We start from the raw sequence: 21,297 nt of genomic DNA on the forward strand, positions 1-21,297 counted from the left end.
AGGCTAGGACGATGGTTCTCGGTACGGAGGGCCGCGGCAGCACCAGCAGGCTACGATGATGACTTCTTTGCAGAGGGGCCGCGGCAGCGCCAGCAGGCAAGAGCGATGGTTCACAAGGATGGGCCGCGGCAGCGCCAGCAGGTCCAGACGAAGATGCACGTTGCAGAGGGCCACGGCAGAGCCAGCAGGCTTCGGAGATGGTTCACAAGGCAAGGCTGCGGCAGTGCCAGCAGTCCGTCAGGGATGAGTTCTTCAAGGTGTCTCTCGACTCCAGGATACAACTGCCTTCCTGCTCTGGAGCTGCCCCAGGCGCTTGGAGGTCGGGAGGTCCGGGATGAGGGAGTCCAGACACCCAGCAGGGGGGTGGAGCCAGCGCCCGGGGAGACCGGGGGCGATCGGCACCTGGCGGGGGAGAGCCATCGACACTCCTCTCTCCCATTGACCTGCCAAGTGGTCTCTTCACCTCCTGGGTGGATGGTGGTGCCTCGATGTCGGGGCCTGGCCAGGCCCAGGGTTGGGGTCGAGCTGAGGCCACGCGGCCTCGTGGTGCAGTGTCCAAGATGGCGGCTGGGCCGGGGCAAGGGTGCTGACGGGGGCCCGGGACAGCCGATGCTAGGGTGTTCGGGAGCAGGCGTCCCGTTGGGGACGGGTTGCGGGTTGCTTCTGTGGGTTGCCGGGGTGGTTCTTCTGGGGACACCGGGAGAGCCGGCATTCGGGCCTTATCATGCGGGGAGGGAGCGGCCCTTTCACGAGGCCTGTCCAACAGTACTAGAATCACTGGAACCACGAAATGTGGCATGTGCAAGATTTGTTCTCAATGCATTGTGGGATCAGAAATTACTTGTAACACCAAGACAGTAGTATGCAAGACGCACAATAATTGCAAAAGTAAAAATGTTGTATATTTGCTTAGTTGTCCGTGCGGCCTTTGCTATGTGGGAGAGACGGGCAGAGAAGTACGCACGCGGCTTTAGGAACATAGGTCAGCTGTGAAGACCAAGAACATCACTGCACCAATTGTTGCCCATTTCCTCGAAAAGGGACACAAAGAATCTGAATTTGGTTGGTTCATTTTAGAAAAGATCAGGATAGGCAAAAGAGGTGGTAATATTGTCTCCAGAAGGAAGGAGAGGGAGCAATGGTACATCTCCTACCTCGACACAGTTAAACGGGGACTCAATTCAAGGGAAGAATGGGAGCGTATTATTGGAGCAGTATAATTCATCTGTGCTCTTATTAGCCCTTCCAGAATCCTGTTGGTCAGAATCTTTTTTTTGGTAAAATTCTGTTTGCTATAACCCTTTACCAACGTAGTTTCCCCATTAGAAGAGTCATTCAATAAGGATAATGTAGGTTATAGTTTTGTAGATATTACTCTATATACACAAGCCTATTGGCTACATTCTGTATATCTAATATGAATATGCATCTAATATAAATATGCACCTTCTATAATAGTAAGTACTCTAACTTTCTCCTTTTGGACTGCATCACCCTCTCTACTACTGTAGATGGAGTGAGCTTTTTTTATTTTACTAATATCATTTTTTAGGAGATTTTTGTGGAATTTATGTTAATCCACTTTTTTTAAGCAAAAGAGGTATAGATTAATAGAAGAGTCTTATTATTATGATAAGAAGTTAATCAAATTTTGTATTTTGCTAACTTCTTTTTGGTCTGAATAACATGATCAACACCATCCATTAAAATAGGTTGGAACAAGTATTCAGCATAATCGCTTTTAATTTGCAATATGCTAAAATATCTTTTCGTCATGGGAATATATTCTTACTCATGGCCCTTGTAACACCAATCCGCTCCTTTAAGTATTGGTAGTGTCCTGTGGGCGCTTTGATTATTCGCATTTTGAGACCGGTTTCTCGCTTGGTGGTGCGAGTCGTTGCGGACAGCAATGGAGTCCGTCTTTCTTGTTTAATGAATATTTTGGGCAGGCACTTTCAAAGTCCGCTTTTTATATCCACTCCGTGTCTAACTACACGGACCAATACAGGCACCTATGATAGTCCGTTTTTTAGATCTATTATTTCCGCGTTCGTCAGTGACATCGCGGCGAACCCTGATTCCCTTAGCAGTATATAAGAGACAGCAAACAACTCGGATGCTGTTGGATTCCGTAAAGACGGGAGTGTGGACGCGGGACGTTTGATTGTCCATTAAAGGAGGTAAGGACTGGCCCCCGCTGCTAGCTATGGAAACTTGTAGCATAAGTGCTTTACATGCTCTTGCTACGGTTCTGATCCGGTCTGTTTAACTTACAGGACAGGCAAGGATAAAAGAAAATATATCACGGGTTTGTGGCTCTGACTCATTTACCAGAACTATATAAGGAGTTACGGCTTGCACCTACCCTTAATGAAAACTTAAGCGCATTACTGCTTGTACCGCGTACCGGGTCCATATTATTGAAAATTTTATGTAAGTATACCCTGGTACTGGAGAATTTGTAGTAGCTGCTTATAATCGCTTCTCAATGTAGGAACTAATGATATTTCCGCTTATTTACAGCCTTCAGCTATAGTGCTGGACGTGCTACTGCATATGAAATTTGGACTATGCTTCAGCAACTCTTTTAAATTAGTAAGTTGAACGCAGAATGTATTCATTATCGTTAGCAGTCCGTGGTATAATATCATAAAAGGGACTACGATCCCAAAAATTAAAAGACACTGTTTTGAATGAATATATAGCCATATATGTGATCAGGTCTAGTTTTGTTAACAGAGGTGATTACTCCCTGTTCCATGTATATCTATGTGGACTTTATTGGGTGCATAATGAACCCATTTTTTCCATATCATGACCTATTCTATGATAAAAGACGTTAGCTACGCTGTGGGTATTTGCCCGAGGAGTTGCTAAGGGCAATATGTAACATCTGTGAAGTGGAGTACTCGCTTGAGAATTAATATAGGCAGAGTAGGATTTTGGCAATCAGGTGTCCAGATATCTTTATAATAGGCTGGCCTTCCTTTGGCTTGCGCCATTAACATGTATAGCCACATTGTGGCTTATCTCATCCATAATCGTTTTTTGCATATTTGCTACCTGCCAGATAGTCTTATGGAGTAGAGTAACTGGTTTGTGTAACAACTAAACTAGATATCTATTCATGTTATATTTAGGAATACTATACATACTAAGAGGATATTTCGCTGGACGAATATCTCAAGCAAAGAATAAGGAGGAAGTATACCCCGTATGACGCACTGAAATATTTATTTTATGCCCGAGGTAGGTGATGTATCATGCTCCTTATTATTGCCACCTTAGCGTTAAGGATTAGTCTTCTGTGCACATCTCCTTTTGATAACTCTTTGCCCCTGGCTATATGTTCCTAGCTGGTGTGGGTAAATTTGCTAAGAAGGGTTACATAATTGAGGAATTGAAAGGTACTGCCTATTATGTAGACCTGTTTGTTATTTAAACCATATGCAATTGTTCAATGTTTTGTTTATAATGTATTGTGTTTGTGTAATGTTGGATGCAATGTTATTATGTGTGTTCAAAGATAGAGTAGGATACTTACATTATGTTTTTAAAATATGTTTTGTTAAATATGATTTGCTGTGTCTATCAATTATAACTTAGACCAATCTTATTTAAATTTGCAGAAATATTGGGAAACAGGTATACATATACCCTGATGAAGGCGGTCATATTTTGTTCATACCGCCGAAACGCGTCGATGCTCAAGGAGTGATTGTGGATTAAGAAATCAAGGAAAATTCAAAATAATTGTGTTATTTGAGTTTAGTCCTTTTTCCTGTAGCTCCTTTTTTACTGGAATGTTTTTTATGTATTATTGTTCCGTCCTGTGTATGTTTCCCAATTTTTAATCAATATAATGTATGTTAATAAACTGTACTGAGATTTAATTTTACTATAGTGTTTTCACGTGTTTCGAATTTTTCATTTTTATCATTGCTTCCTTGTTACGCTTATGTATTAGTGAGTCTATTGTTTGTAAGTACCCTTGTATTGATGTTAATTCGCCCAAAGGGAATTAATTTCTTGACTTGTGTCAATTGTGGAACCCTATCCCTTTGGTCTTGGGGTCCCTCTCTCTCTTATTAGATGATTAAAAATCTCTGCAATTTGTAAAGAACATTCTGAGGATGATTAATATGTATAACAAGTATAGGATATTTATTTTTAAGTGCCCCAAACATCAAAGTTGAACTTGGGTAAAATAGACCATTTAATACAGTATTTTTGCCATTTAAAATAGCTTTAAAGTGCATTAGGCCTCAGTAAGTGCATACATTTAGGTATAATTCAAATTCGCAGGTTGTCCCCATTTGTGTTTACTTTTAAATGGCCCAGTGAGATCCAAATAAGGTTGCTGAAATGAGTACCATTGCAACAAGCATTTGTTCTAAAAACTGGTATGTGTGTTATTAGGTTCTGTGAATCATTCACAGTAAATGTAGTAGGCCTTCTGTCTTAATCAGCCTCAGAATGAGCAGAAACTGTGGGCTAGGAGAACAGGCTGCTCAACTTGCACTAAGATGCTACCTTTAGTTTTCCTGTAAACAATGGAAGAGGCTGTCATGTTGACATTTGTGACCTTTTAAATTCGAGCCTTGTCTCTGTGGAATGCAGAATGACCTTGCTAAACAGGCCTCTGAAAGGTGGGATTTCTGGTTTCTCCACAAGAACATCACTAAAATTAAAGAACTTAATTCCAAAGGGACAATATAAAAAAAAGGTTTCTTTGAAAGTCCCAACATCATGACATTTGTATTTCTGCTCTAAGAAATAATGTCTGCTAGTTGCTTTATTTGACAGAAAATGATTGAAATTTTGAAGGCTACATGAATAAGTGAGAACGATTTGCCAATTAAGAATTATTTTTTACAGTGGAGATTGTGGCACAAGGCTAACATGGAGTGTCAGCGAAAGGATTTTACTTTTGGAAAGTTAAAAGGGCTTCATGTTGCAAGGTGACTGACAAGATGGTAACAGTTAAGTAATGGAACTTTATTTTTGTGTCTGTTAATATGTATCATGTTTTGCCTTCTGATTAAAAGTTATAATTGATGTTTGTTTATTATGCAAAATGTTCCTCTTTTGTGTGTTGTGTATTTTTTTTGCTTTTGCCTACAGATCATTCATGGATTGTTCTGGGTGATTTTAAGGCTGACAAGACACATGAGTTTGGTTGGTTAAAAAGAGATGTGTTTTTGAGTAATTTCTTTAAAAGGAAATGTTTGTGCATTTTACATATTCTTGCATTTTATCCTTTTATAAATTGTTCCTGCTGGTCCTGTGTGTCAGAAGTGACACACAGTAAGTTGCATTTGACAGCCAAATCTCCACTACCTGTTGATCTGCTGTCAAAAAGGAGGGTGAGGATTTTAAACCTGACAAATTAAGCAGGCCCGAACATTGTTAGTACATGACCTGGTGTTGTGCGTCACTGCTCATTCACATATGTTATTGTTTTGTCTATGCTTTTCGTGCTTGACATGTGCGTTATGCATGTTTTGTTTTATGTTGCTGCTTTTGATATAATTACAAGTTTACCTGTGTTGTGAAGGGATATACATGACGATGTGTATCGCTACACTACAGTTGGGTTGATTTGCTAAATTTCACAAATATGATATTTTCATTTTTGTGAACACGACACAGACAACACTTCACCAGTGTATGTCAAATTTGGCTATAAATAGTATTAATAAAAAAATAAAAGAGATATACAGGATCAAAATGTGTCACTTGCTCCCTCTTCCCTTAAAGGAACAGGCAGCCCTAAATGTATGTATCCTGATTGGACGTAAGGATAAAATTATAGATCTGTGACTCTTGTACATGGTGACCTTATTTCTAAATTACATTACTCAGTTTTGTTCTGCTTCCTAAGTAGTGTATGGCTTTGTACCATAAAGGAAACCAGGTTTCATTTTTTTCCCTGAAAAAGGAACTGGAACATTAGCTGAGGTTACCGTATATGGTGTAGCGGCTTGCGGTAGAGTTACATTTTTAAACTATTGTGATTTTTTTGTGCATCACTCACACTCTTGGTATTGTGTCACATGCTTGACTATCACCCAAGTAATTTCTTGTTCTTCCTATACATTTTTCTTTTGTCACTACTCCCCTCACCAATGTCGCATCATGCCTAGTTATTGGGGATTTTAGCTGTGACCTAGTCCCATTTCTTTTTTCCATATTTCTTTCACTAGTCAGTTTTTTTATTATTATTGATGTATTGTTCAGGTTCACACTTCTAGATTGCAGTAATATACCAGAGACCCCCATATTATGTATAATTCCCTTTTGTATGACCAGACTGTTTTTTAAGAATTTTCTTTAGGCCTACTTTGATGTTTCCCAGTCTAACTGTCAGGGTAGTGACGGACTGGTTAACTGACCCAATATTATAGTAAGATACGTTTTCCACCTCTATAGGAGACACCTTATGGTTTTTTTTGGGACTATGACAAATTCAATGCCTATTCTAAATTGGTTTTTAGTTCCTTTTTTTCTGCTGCTTTAATTTTTGATGGACCAGATGTATTTTAAATAATGGAAATACCAGGACTCTCTAGTTCTTGTCTTTTGTTTCCACATCTTGATCATTAGCTTTTGTATTGCATATTCCACCTGATGCACAATTATTAAAGGGAGGTATCTACATGTCCCTGATATTATGTATTATGTAATCTCTCTTTTGAGGTGTTCTAGATAAGGAATTTAGGAACACCAATATGTAATCATTGAGAAAGAAATGTGTTTGCCCCATTAGACAATGCCACCATATGTGAAGACATCCATTTAGATAGAATTCTCGTGTAGTTATCCACCCGTAGATGATGGAGGATATGCTCTCACACGGAAACCCAATTGAAAAGCCTAGAGGCACTGTTTTGCCTACTGCCTTTATATTTGTATTGCTTTTTGAGAATGACAGTGTATTCTAGACCAAAATTGTCACATGGCGTGTGGCCACTCCTTTGAAGATCGCAGGCCACCTGTTTGCAGTCCCCTTGTTATACAATGAACTGTTTAAAGCATCGCACTTGCTTCATCAGAAGTCGTTCAACATCAGTAAAGAAGGAGGAGCTGGTTTTGCCACATAACCAGAATTTCAGTGCAAAAGAGTGCCTGTCATGTGCTGGTTAACCTCTGACAGTGTGCAGTCCCTTGAGCCCCTTGGCCTGAGTTTTTGGCCACACACCCCCCTTTTTCCTTTGCTCCAATGGAAGTGCAGTGCACCGGCGGATCCAAGATTGGCAAAAGGCAATACATTCTGGTACCCATGAAAGAGCAGCCTGAGCGTCCTCTGACACTGAATGATGAGTGTTGGAGCCTGAGAATGGTCCCGGGTCTGCACAAGATGACCTGTGCCCTTCATCAATGGAGAGCACACTACCTGTAATGCCTGCCGCAAAGGAGAAATACTGGTGCACTGCCTTGAGACATGGAGACTTTTGAATGAACTATGAGTGTTTGCCAGGAGGGCACTCCAACGGATCATGAAAGGCTTGAATGAAGAGGCCCATGCGGAAGAAAACAACAAAAGAAGATTTGATGGACAATAGAAGCCTGCCCGAGAGGCTATTTGAACGGACTCTGGGCATAGTTGGTTTCACAAGAGGTTTCCGTGTGATTGTATAGACTAGGTGTTAGGAGACTGATTGTTTTGCTGGCATTGTTTTAAAGTACTATTCTGTTTAGTAAAAGCAGAATAAAGTCCATTTGCTGTGGAAGAGTACCCCCTTTTCACCTCAGAGCATTGATGAGGGTCACCACTGTTTCACCTGAACATACAAAAATTACTGAAATGCATAGGATCCCTAAAAATGTTACTAGATAATTTTAGGATTTGTTTTTTTGCTTAAGGTTGTGAAAAATTATTATTTCATTTGTAATAGTGGTCATCACTACTTTCTCCTGTTGTCTATATGTTCTTAATAACGTGTTTTCTAGTGTTTTTTTTAAACATGACGTTGTCATTTATGGGTGGGATTGTTTTTCTCTACTCAATTGACTTCTGCACCCACTTCTCAACCTATGTATTTTCCTACTACTGCTTCTTTGCAATCTTTTCACCCTTTTCCTGAACATGAGTAGGTTAGAAGATCAGAATTCGTAAGCAATTCTTTTGTACAGCTTTTGCATCAACACCAGTTAGTAGTGAACATCACTAATTGTTGGGTGTGTGATCTTATGCCACCTACTACAGATAGAGGTATTCCCTATTTTGTCCTGCCATATGTGGCCTTTGTGCTACTACATGTGTAAGGAGACGTGTCCCGAGAGAGTTGCTAAGTAATAGGATTATGCTCCAGCAACATCTTGATGATCTGATGAATATAGACCTGGATTCAGATTGACGTGAGTTTAGGTTATTGCCTATGTAAGGGCAAAAGGAGGGTCTGAGGTTCTGTGTATTCTGAACCTGGGTCATAAAGGTCGTGGTGTGTTACGAATTTGGTAACAGCGAACCGTAAACAGTGAGTTCAGCAAGTATGAGTGTTTTCATCATGTTACACTAATGGATTCACTGTGTATTTGAAGATTTCGTTCTGAACCATGGGTTCCATTTTGTGCATAGCAGCCAATTTGTGGTTGCCCTCACATAGGCTTATGACTGTGGATGAACAAGTCTTTGGGACACATACACCTTAGCTTGAGTTTGTGCTGACTTCTGTTTGACCTGAGTGAACTGACCCTGTTGCCAAAGGCTAAACTTGCTAAACCAGTTCCTTGTTAGGCAGCTGGTCAGATAGAGATCAAAGAGCAGGACATTGCAATGTTTATGGTACATGCACACACCCCTCTATCTTACTTCTCATCTGTTTCTGTTCCCTCTTTTTATGACCTGTTTACAATATGGGTTTGTCCAGATTGTGTGAGAAGGTATATTGGGTTTTTGCTTGCTTGCATAAGCTAGGACTGCCCCTTACTTTTGTGCTGAGTCATGTAACCCTAAAACATATATAAGGCCTCTGTTATCTGTATTCCTCAGACTGCCTCATTCAATTGCTAAGGCAGTTGGGTGACGTAGCCTCACTTAATTAAGTTTAATAAAGATGTCTTTTTCATATTTCAGCTTCTGTGCCAAGTTCTTTATTGATATTAGTAAGACCCCTGAGAATAAAGATTTTGAATTTCCTCATCACTACCCATGAATATTAGATGAAAACACATTTAGAATTTGGACCAAAGCCTCTGTGTACTGTTGGTGACCTGGCCAAAGGGGGCATAAAAGAGCTGAAGTGGGATCATAAATTCAAAGCTCTTCCGAATAGGACCCCCCAAAATAGTTTGAAATTCTTAAGATATCCCTGTATAGCAAGGAGAACTACAGAAATGGGTCTATTAACCCTTGAAATATATGATATTCTTATCAAACAATTGAAGGCATAGTGTAGCATGTTCTTTTTTTAGGCTACAACACAATTTTTAAAAACATTTACAATGTTCTCAAACTTTACAAGATCTAAAAAAAGTATGGTGCCAATGTTCTATTATTCATTCTCACTTATTCACATCTCTCCCCTATCCTGAGATACAACACGGGGAGATATTCAACAAAAACGGGCCTTGAGCCCTTACCTCAGACATCTGGAAAACACCAGGTTTACAAACACACCAGCCATGCTAAACAACAGTGGCATAAAAGCCCCTCTTAGGTCTTTCCATTTGTCAGGAGGGATTGTGTGAACCTCACATTGCACCTTTACCAAGGCAAAGAGGGCTCTGTCAATGGAATATTGAGCAGCTAATTGTCCAGGTCTGCATAAAGGCAAAGATGGTTTAGGGCCAACCCCATCTTGCACAATGTCACAGTCTGGATTTGTAGCATCCCTTGCCCTGTTCAAGGGTTCACACCCAAGGCAGCAGGCATATGATTGGTTCTATTTCTTAGAAGCTGTAAATGAGATATACAGTACAGAGGAATGTCTATCATCACTCCCAGATATATAGCTGCTTTCACTGCATCAATTCTGGCCAAGCCCATGAACAGTGGAACCTGAACTGCCGAGCCCCAAATGTTGTTAATTTGGTTTTATTCAAATGTATCTTTAGATTTTTTCCATTAAATGCTTCTCATTTAGCCAGGGGTGGAATCAGGTAATATTAAATTATCTGCATAGGCCAAGCTATTTAAAGGAGGTCCATCAAGCTTCTGAGGTAAACAATAGCACTGGGGGGGATATTATCAAGGACGGCGTTAAAATTATCGCTGCTTTAGAGGCAGAAAACTGCTGCTAAAGCGGTGATAATGGGCTTGATCATATGCCCTGGAGAATTCCAATCGAAGCCATGTTGACACCAGAACATGGATACAAGCCAGTCTGGCCTATTGGGCAATCAGGCTGTTCATATGCCCTGGAGAATTCCAATAGAAGCCATGTTGACACCAGAACATGGATACAAGCCAGTCTGGCCTATTGGGCAATCAGGCTGTTCCCGGGGAGCTGGTCTGACAGGTCAGTGTGGGCTGGTTGCTTTGGCTGTATGTGTATGGTCTGGCGGGCCTGTTTTTGCTGTTGATTTCTCTGATAGTAAAACAAAAATTCCCTGCAGCAAGCTCAAATCCATATAGTGTTCCATACCTTGCAAACCATTTATACAGATTGCTTTTACACATCAAAAACTGCCCCAATTTACAATCATGTTCCACTTTTTCTAGGTTTCTAATTTACTAACAGGGACACTTTCATTTTGGTGCCTGGACCTGCTTTCTGTCCCAGTCTGACACTACCAGCGTATGGGCTGAATTTTCTGGTCCTGCCATGGCCCACGGGCCCAAAAAAGCTGGCTAACTCACTGACCTTCCAAGCTGGCCCATCCGGCAGTCAAACAGCATAGTGCTGTCAGCTGCCAATTTTGAATTGATATGGGGCTAGTGCTTGCTTTAGAGATGTAGGTGATGTTCTGCCCGTGATGGAAACATGGTTAAATGTAGAATTTTTACACACAACATCCGGATCCAGTATCTCACCAGAGAAGCTTTCCACAAGTCAAATGGCAAGTATGACACTTTGATCCTCAAGAGTGATTGGATATGTAGAAGCAACAATTACAGACACTGCTATTTCAAGGCAGTGGGGGACAAAAAGGGGACAGTCATAGGGCTAAGGGAAAACGCTAAATAAAGGAGAGGTATTGGGGACTATAGGCTAGAGTAGCAAGAGTGTAGAAGGAATAAAGAGACAGGTAGGTGAATATGGGCAGAAGGGGATGAGGTAGGTGTAACAATTGAGGAAAGAGGGTCTGGTGTGTCTTGAAAGGACTGGCGGTGTGGGTGTGTCTTGAAAGGACTGGCGGTGTGTAGGTGTGCCCGGCTTGGTTAGTGGCATGGCTGGGGTAAGGAAGGAGTAAATTAACTGGAATTCAAGTAGGATGTGGGCTCTGGTGGTAGGGGTTGTGAAAGGATTCATGGATGCTGGCTCAAAGAGATGGTGGCAGCATGGGCCTACCCAGCTATGGCAGCCAAGAAGACAGTTGGCTTGTATGACAAAGTTGATGGTGACAGAGAATGTTTGCATCAATTGCCACAGTAGACATTTGGTGAGAGTGTCATGAAGGGGTCTTTGAGCTCAAATAAGGGAGTGATGGAGATATTGGGATTTAGAATTTAAAGCAGTAGAAGTGTGGGATTACAGAACAGGGTAGGTGAACAGAAGAATTGGATATATATAGCAGCTGGGTGATGGGTAAAACTATGTTAGGCAACTGTGATGAAAAAGTAAAAGTGGTGATTCTGATGTATTGCAGGAGCTGGAGAGAAAGTGAGCCCAATATTGACCATAAGTCTGGTAGTTGATGGTGTAAATACAGTGGCGAGGAAGCAAGTGCTTTTGGAACGACACTTGGCTCATCTTCAACCAAGAGCTGGTGGAGTACGTGGAATAGCCTTTGAGAGAAAGGACATTGGAGGCAGAAGGAGCTTGGAAATGGGCAGTGTTGATGAAAAGGAAATGCACAAAGATAGAGCTGGCAGTATGGTGGACAAAGGTAGTTAAATGGAACTGGTGAAATGAAATGGATCTGAATATATGTGAGAAGAAAGGGTTGGTGGGGGAAGGAAGAATTAAAAAAGAACAATGATGGTGACAAGGAGGAGGATAGGGAGAAACATGAAAGGCAGTGGGAAAGAAATTGCAACGTTGAAGACGTTACTATACATTTACTGATGACAGCAAAGGGAAATATGTAGAAGGGGGAGTTTGTGGGTGTTTTTAAATTATTGCATAAGACGGCAAGAGCAAAGAAGTCAAAGCATAGGAATTGGAGTTGGGTCTTCAGCGACGCACCTGCGGCCATCGAGTATTTGATGACACATTTTCTGAATAAATGCAAGCGATTATTACCAGGGGCATCTACCAAGGTGTATGACACCTTTAGAATATATAGCTGTGATTTGCTAGATACAGGCTACTATTGGGGGTTGTACAAGGGTGTATCATGATGAGGAGATCCACATGTGAATGGCAGAGGATAAAGTGTTGGCATGGGGGAGATTTAGATCACAATTTATGGCTGACGTGGAAGACACTGACTAGACCACCACTGGTGATGCATACAACAACAGTGTTGCTGTTCCTTATTGCCCATTTCTCACCTGTAATGTAATGTAAAGGACATTTCTAAAGCGCTCTGTTACTCCAAGGAGAAGTAACACTAATCCTGCTTAAAAAGCCATGTTTTCAATTTCTTCCAAAACTGGGGGGTAGATGAAATGCAACTTAACTCCGAAGAGGGTTTGTCCCAGAGTGAAAGTCCCAAAAATGAAAAGGACCAGAAGGAAGTGACCCAATAAGGGCCACCCGGGTCACTCGCGACCACCTCTCAGCCTTCCATACAAATGAAGAGTCGGTCAGAAAGTAGGAAATACAAACTAAGTATATTATATTCAGGTACACTTAAGCAGAGTCCAGTCTGACCCGCCTCCTAGGATTGCTGCAGAGGGACTGTGTTGTCCCTCTATCTTTGGTTGGTTCTCTATCTTTAGCATTTCCTTTTTGTCCTTTCCTTTCCGTCCTTCCAGAATACTTGTCATGTTCTAAATGATTCATCCTCAGCCAAGCTGCATTCCAGACTTGTCAGCTGGTGTCTGGTTAGCTGGCGAGGTGTACGCTAAACCTGTACTCTGCTAATAAATCATCTAACTACCATCTGGAGGCTCCTGTGTCACATACCCTTTTACTTACATCATTTTGATGATGATTTTGAAAGCTGGCCGGACTACAGGCATCAAGCCGACAGCAGAGCAGTCTTCAAGCATTCTCAGGTTAGCGACACCTCTCCACCAGCAACTCAGCATGCTGCATGATCGTGGACCTCTGGAGACTGTTTCTTGCATTCTTGGTGAAATCACACGGAAATTTGGAGTCCAGCAGGGGACCCGACGTCATATTTGTAACTGTGAGTGCTGTTGCATGTGTGCACGCTTCTGTACATGCGCTACACGTTGCCTAGCAGTGAAATCTCCGTAGTGACAAATCATCATGGCTGCAGTCACAGTCACAGTGCATTCCAGCTCCTCTATGCGCTTCCCTGTGTTTACTCCTCGACACAACGTATTTACGTCATACTCTAACGTCAGGCCGCCATATTGGATTTCCTGCTACGGCTATTACTGTAGCTACAACGTGATTCACTGACGTTGTCACACAAAGGAAAGTGACTGATTGTTGTGCCCAGCTGTGTTGCCAGGGTTACCGTAATTGCACGGTGATACGCTCACCATTTCTTTTGTAATTCTTGTTAGCATCTTCATACTGTGGCCGTGGTGACTTTGTGGCTACATTTTAAATGTGTGATATTCAGTGACGTGCACACCATGCTACAATTGGTGATACCAACACCTTACCACTATTTTGTTTAGGTGTTTCTCAAGCATTTGGACAGCATTTTATTGTAATGGGGTGACAGTTTATAGCTTTTTGCTGTTGTGTTACTGATTTTACACTGATTTTCACTTTATTTAGTGAGACACTGAAAACCGATTGTTAATTTTTGTTCACTGGGGTTGGGTTGCAATATTTGAATAGTTATGGCTCAACAAGTTGCAATAGTGTTATCTCCACATTTTCTCAGCAAACCAGGTACACCTTCAATTTCATGGGAGGATTGGATAGTCATGTTTGACAATTATATTGATGCTCTTGATGGACAAGACTTTTCTGCCAAGAGTAAAAAAGCATTGCTGTTGAGTGCTTTGAGCAAAGATGGTCAACGTATCTTCAAGTATCTTCCTCAAGCATTGCAATCGAGTGGGCAGTCATTGCCTGATGAGTACAAAGAAGCTGTCTCTAGACTTGAAGTGAGGTTTGCCAAAGAAGAGAATTTGGTTATGAACAGATATAAGTTTTACACTCACAAGCAATGTAACGAGGAATCCATTGATGATTTAGTGGCACGATTACGAGAACTATCAGTAAAATGCAACTTTGGTTCAATGACAGACAAGCTGATCTATGATCAGCTGATTGTAAAATGTAAATATAGGAAGATACAGGAGAGGTTGTGGGCGGCCAAGAACCCATCTTTAAAATAGGGGTGGACTTAGCTAAGGTGGTCGAAGAATCAGAAAGATGTATGAAGGAGTTGCAAAAGTGTAATCCACAGCAACACATTTCTGAAGTGTCTAAGAAGGCCATGACTGAGTATGAACCAGGGGATGATGAGTCAGTTGCCCTCGTAAAGACAAAAGGGAAACATTTTCAAAGGAAAAATACTATTGTTAAGACTTCCATTAGATTTTGAGCAAGATGTGGCAGCAATGCACATTCATCTGATGCAAAGTTTTGTTTTGCAAATAACAAAGAGTGTCTTAAATGTGGGAAGTTGGGTAATTTTTCTAGAATGTGTAGGAACAAAGGTCGGTCCAAGGTGGCTGTTATTGAAGATAAACCCATAGAGATTAGAAGGGAGAGAGACAAGATCTTGGTTGTTGATGATCCCGACATGATGAACCCTAATGAAAAGAGAGAAAGAAGACCCAAAGCTGAGTTCATTATTGATGGTCATGAAGTAACTCTCATGGTGGATACTAGCTCAAGATATACCATAATTCCTGGGTCCATGTTTAAGAATAGGTCGATAAATTACTCAAACCTAGTGATATTTCCCCTACAGGGTACCAGGGTGACAATATAGATTTGTTAGGATACTTTGATTCAAACATCTCTTTTACAGAGTTGTCCATCAAAGGGAAAGTGTATGTCACCGTTGATGGACCACCAAACCTTGGTTGGATTCACCAATATGACTTGCATATTATAGTCAACCCTAGGGCACTTACTCAGGTCATGGTGGTAGATGATAAGTGTGGGCCGAAAATTTGTTCCGCTCATGGAATTTGCGGATTTTCTGCAATTTTGCGATCCGCGAATCTCGCGAAATTGCAGAAAAGTCCGCCAAATTCGCGAGCGTGACAAATTTTCCATGAAGCACTTACAGGGTTACAACAGGTGCCCAAGTTTAAGCTAATTTCTTTGTAACCATTTACAAAATGGTTACAAAGAAATTAACTCCAACTTGGGCACCTGCAGTAACCCTGTAGGTGCTTCCTGACTGGCGCCTCCAGAATTTGTTGCCTACTTGCAACTATTCTCTGACCCTGCTCTGACCCGCGAAGCAGGGTCAGAGAATAGTTACAAGTATGGCACGAGGCTCCTGTCACAAAAATTAAACCTCAACAGGAAGCACTTACAGATATAAATAAAGCAGGTGCCCGAGTTGAAGCTCAAATTCAGTAACGTTTTAATCAGCCCAAAACATTAGTGAGCACGGTCGAGGCTGGCCAAGTGTGCTTTAACCCCATATCTGCCGTCGAAAATTAGCTGTAATACTCGAGGGAGGTCTTTGCATCCATGAGTTTCTCGAGCATGATCCCCGTGTAGTTCCTATGGCCAGGAGGCTGCTTTCTCCTCACCTGCTGCCCTGCTCGCTCTCTGACCCTTTAAACACAAGAGGCATGTGAACAGGAATAGCAGCCCTGTCCGTTCGGCCCTGCACCACACACTAGCGGTATCAAATGTCTACCCGCCCTTTCCCAACTATGATGGACAGCCCACTCAAGGGACCTCGGCACCTTTTGGCGCGGTGGCAAAGTTACAGGCACACATGGTCAGTGGAGACAAATCTTCTGGCCCTTTACGCAGCTGCAGTGTAGGAAAAGCACTATACATTTACCCAACGCGGTAGCACTTACTGATTAGCCAGAAAGTACTCCAGTTGAGTATAGTGCAAATTGCATAAAAATCTGTAATTTCGTGGGAAAATCCGCTAATTCGCGGATTTTTTAGCGATTTCGCGTGAATTCGCGGACCGCAGAACCGCAAAATTCACCCATACTTAGTAGATGATTATACACTCACCAATATTTTACATGATTCAAGCAGAGATTTTAGAAATGAGTTGGGAGAGTTGAAGGGTTATGTACATAAGATCCAGCCGAAGAAAGATGTCATCCTTGTTCAACACAAAGTGAGAAGGGTTCCCCTTGCAATCAGGGATGAAGTTAAATCTGTAATCAATGAAATGTTACAAGGAGGCTTCATTGAGCCGGTGGAGGCATCCTCCTGGGTATCTCCGGTTGTCATTACGCAAAAGGCGAATGGCAAAATAAGATTTTATGTGGATTTAAGATCCCTCATAGAAATGTTGTGGCAGACACTTTTCCTCTCCCCAACATTGGAGAATTAGTGTCCACTTTGCAAAGTGCGAAGTTCTTCCGAAATTAGATTTGAAAAGCACTTATAATCATATTTGTCTTCATGATGATTCTAAACATATGACCGCGTTCATAACCACGGAGGGTACATTTCAGTTTATGAGACTTCCTTTTGGGTTAACCTCTGGGGCCAGCATTTTTCAGCGTAAGGTGACAGATATTCAAGGGAATAAAAAAAACAGTGTTTTTCCAAGATGATATTATTGTCTTTGGTGACACCATCTCTGATCACCACCAAGTGCTCAAATCTGTGTTGTATAGAATTGATGAAGCGGGTTTGACATTACGTAAAGAAAAATGTTCTTTCCTTGTTCAACACATAGAGTATTTAGGTTATGAGATTTCAGCCCAGGCCAAAAGGAATCTTTTGGAGGCTATACATTCAGCTCTGTGTCCATCTGACAAGGATCAGCTCTGTTCATTCATGGGTCTTATAGAGTTTTACTCTAAATTTGTGAAGAACTTCTCAGACAAAACATTAACTTTGAGGCTCTTACTCAAGAAAGGAGTAAAATGTTCTTGGAATGATAGGCACACTGATTGTTTTACTGCTATCAAGAAAGAATTGTGTGAAGCTAAAGTCTTGGCTCCCTTTGACATCAGGCGTACCTCTGTGTTAATGGTGGATGCAAGTGCTACTGGTTTGGGAGCGGTACTCTTACAGAAACATCCGGAAGGAGAGAAAAACATTGCTTTTGCCTCCCGTACCCTTTCTATTTCTGAACAAAATTATTCGGTTATTAAAAAGGAGGCTCTAGCTGCTGCTTGGCCTGTACAATATTTTAGGACATACATGTGAGATACCAAGTTTCATCTTAAGACAGATCACAAACTTTTGGTTCGGGTTTTGTCTCCTGGTGGTGCTGGAAGAGGTTCCCCTAGTCTAGCAAGACTTGCATCCAGGCTTCAGGAATATCAGTATGAAAGTTCTTACATACAAGGTTGGCTCACTGTACCGACACCAGCCTAGAATTAACAGAGAGTCCAACATGAACAATGTACCTACATATACAGAGAAAGGGAGTAGTTTTAACTAAAACGAGTTCCCATCAGTCCACCATCGAGACCTCCCTTCATCATCTGGAATCTCTTTTGCATATATAAATCACAATCAGGGGTAAAAAACCTGTGTTGGCGGATAACTACCATACACAGGAAAAACCCAGTATTGATGCTGATGTGAAATGCTGATGTGAATAGAATAGCGTTTCTAGTGGTGAACTGAATAGCAGTGCTTTAGAAAAAGTGAGTTTGTGAAAAGAAAGATAGAAGGCTCTAAAATTAGGTCGTGATCGGGGAGACAATTTTAATAAACACCCTCACACTCCTAAATCAATAAAAACAGTGCTAATTAGTGGTATAACAAATGTCCACTAAAAAAAGATATAAGGTCGACATGTTTCTGCAGACGAATGAGGTCTAAAGATCCCCTGCTGCTTCTTCAGGGCCATTAGAGCTACTGCTAAATTAAACAACGTAAACCATATCACCTGAGAGTGTATGTGTAATCATCTTCTCATCCTGAAATAAATGGAGAAAACAGTATATATACAGGTACAGTGTCAAGAATTCAAATAAACAACATAGCATGCACATTGTGCCACAAATTACAATGTGCTAGTCATGTAACAAATAATGACCAACATTTAGACCGTCAGAATCGGTCATAAATCACTAAGTTAGTGAGTTTATAAGTATAAGTTCACTCACCCACGTAATGGGAAGGAACAGCCCCACCTCACCTGGCACGAGCTCAGGTAGTGGATGCACCGCACTATAAAGAAACAACGAATAAAAGATGTATCTACATCTATATACAATCCATAGCCAAACCCGTCCCTGCATGCGCCACATCCGCGCCACACACCCACAGGCACCAGGGAACTTCACCTGGTCGAGTTTGTTATTTTGGCATAAAGTGGTCGCAATGGTCTTTAGACCCAACAAGCCAATGATAGCCAGTCCACGCATCACCCATACTCTGACTCACCTATCCGTCGGTGCACCGGTCGTCCCTCTAAGCTCTCTCGTAGGGAGGAACCGACACGGTGCACCGGCGAGAGTTTTTATGTCTGACTCTCTTCCACTTTCGGCGTTGGGCATGTTCTGACGCCCCTCGTGCGTCATCACGTCGGGCGCGCTTGAGCTGGTAGGCGCGCTAGTGGTATCGGGAAATGTAGTTAACAAAGCCCATATGCCGCGTATTTAGGGGTTCGAATCCCTAGTTTGGGAGCACCAAATAAAATAGTAGTAAACAGTTATTAATTCTACTATGATAAGTCTGGTATTTTTAAAACAATAATAATCCGGAGTCCCTAAATTACTCCCCGGATTAGAACTAGAGGAGACCGAGTGGATAAGTCATGTTCCTAAACGTCGGCATCTTCCAACGCGCTTAGTGTGTAATAGCATCAGTCGCGTAATTACGCATATGCACACTATTTCTATCAGGAAATGAAATTCCCGTAGAACTAGATTAAAGATCAAATCCTTATTAGAGGACTACAAATGATCGCCAATTGTGTAAATGATTAAATAATTATATCCCAGTAGTGACAATTATAATAGTTCAGATAATCCATCAGGACAAAGGAAAGCCAGGGCAAAAAAAAGACATTACCCAGAGTCTTGTGGCTCATTAAGAAAAGAACCAAGAGAGGTATATTACTGTTTCCTCGCTCAAATGGGACATGTTCATAACACTCTACATATCACCCATACAGATGATATGTATGAGAAGTAGACCTCATATTTTTATCACCTAATTATTGACAGAATCACTTATACCTGTCGTTAATTTGAGCGATATGTGCTGAAATAGGCCATATCATATCCTACAACCAGCTATGGCTATTAACACTGGTGATATACAGGGTACAAGGCATGTAGAATCGTAGTGTTCTAAAGAAGGGCTAGCAATTAAAGAGACATCCATGGGATTTCTTCATTCAGCCCACATATATCACTACGAAGTCTATAAACCCATTTTTGTTCACATTTGAACAGGAATTTCGAAATGTCGGTTACAGAGGATGGAATCCATGGTTGATCCAGTACCGTCCATACAATATCAGTAGGTTGGTGGCCCACTTGCAAAAAGTGATTCGTCATTTTTGTGGCTTGTTTGCAGCAACGAATCGAACTTTTATGCTCAGAAATTCTGAGCTTGATTTTTCTAGTGGTCATCCCCACATAGTTCAGTTTGCAAGGACAGGTTATTAAGTAGATCAAGTTCGAACTGTTACAGTTTGTGAACCGTCTCAATTGCCATGGTCTATTCGTGCCTATGTCTATGGTCAATGTTTTGGTGGTTTGGGGACAAGCCGCACAGCTCCCACACGGATGGTGTCCAGTAACTGAGGGCATATTCCACAAAGTGCCAATTGCCCGTGGAAGCATAGTTTTGGGTCTGGTGTGGACCAACTGGTCTCTCAGATTTTGGCCTCTCCTAAAGGCAAACAATGGAGGAGGTATGGAGTCGGTGCCTGTCTTAAGAATCTTCCAATGTTTTTTAACAATTTTCTGCACTTTATTAGAGAGTGTGCTGTATGTATTTACACATGTCATTCTCTCTTGCTGAGTTTTCGGGGGTGCCGGTTCCAACAAACATTCCCTGTCGTTATTAGCAGCCCGCTTTTTTGATTGCTTGATGAGGTGTTTCGGATATTTTTTATCTTGCAAGTTTCTCTCTAAAGCTAGAGAATGTGTGCCGAAAGCCATTTTGGTGGAACAATTCCTCTGGATATGGAGGAATTGCCCAAAGGGCAAGTTGTCCCTTAGCGCCCTTGGATGGAAGCTATCATAGCTAAGCAAGGAATTCCTTGCCATTGGCTTACGGTACAGTTCAGACTGTAAGCCCCCTCCTGATGCAGAAATTAGCAAGTCCAGGAATGCTAGTTGTTGTTTGTCAAACTCGATGGTAAACTTCAAATACTGATTTCTCTCATTCAACCAAGTATGGAATTGGCGAAGTTCGTCTTCCGTTCCTCGCCACACGACCAAAATGTTGTCTATATACCTTTTCCATACTTGCAGACACTGGAGATGGGGGTTAGTGTCTGCGAGTACGTATGTTTGTTCGAAGGTATGAACATACAAGTTAGCGAGACTAGGAGCAAAAACACTTCCCATGCTCGTCCCGCTAACTTGTAAGTAGATGGATTCTTCATACTGGAAGAAATTCTCAGTCATGGCGATGGTCGCCAAAGTCATGATAAAACTGACCGGAGTAATTGAGTTAAGATCTCTGGTGGTTAAAAGGGCTTCAATGGCTTCTAATGTCTCGGATTGTGGGATAGATGTATACAAACTCTCCACATCAAAGGACACTAAGAAGTTGAGATCTGCATTAAATTCAATATCGGGCAAAATTCTTAGGACATCCTTAGTGTCCCTAAGGAAAGTAGGCATCTCCCGCACAATAGGTTGCAGGAAATAATCTACAAAAGTAGATAAAGGTTCCAGCAGTGAACCAATCCCCGATATGATGGGTCTACCGGGTGGGGGGCGTTGTGGCTTGTGTACTTTTGGAAGTGTGTAGAAGTACGGCATTTTGGGATTGACCGTGCGTAGGT

This window comes from Lissotriton vulgaris, chromosome 2_1, assembly GCF_964263255.1.
Source record: "Lissotriton vulgaris chromosome 2_1, aLisVul1.2, whole genome shotgun sequence".
NCBI lineage: Eukaryota > Metazoa > Chordata > Amphibia > Caudata > Salamandridae > Lissotriton > Lissotriton vulgaris.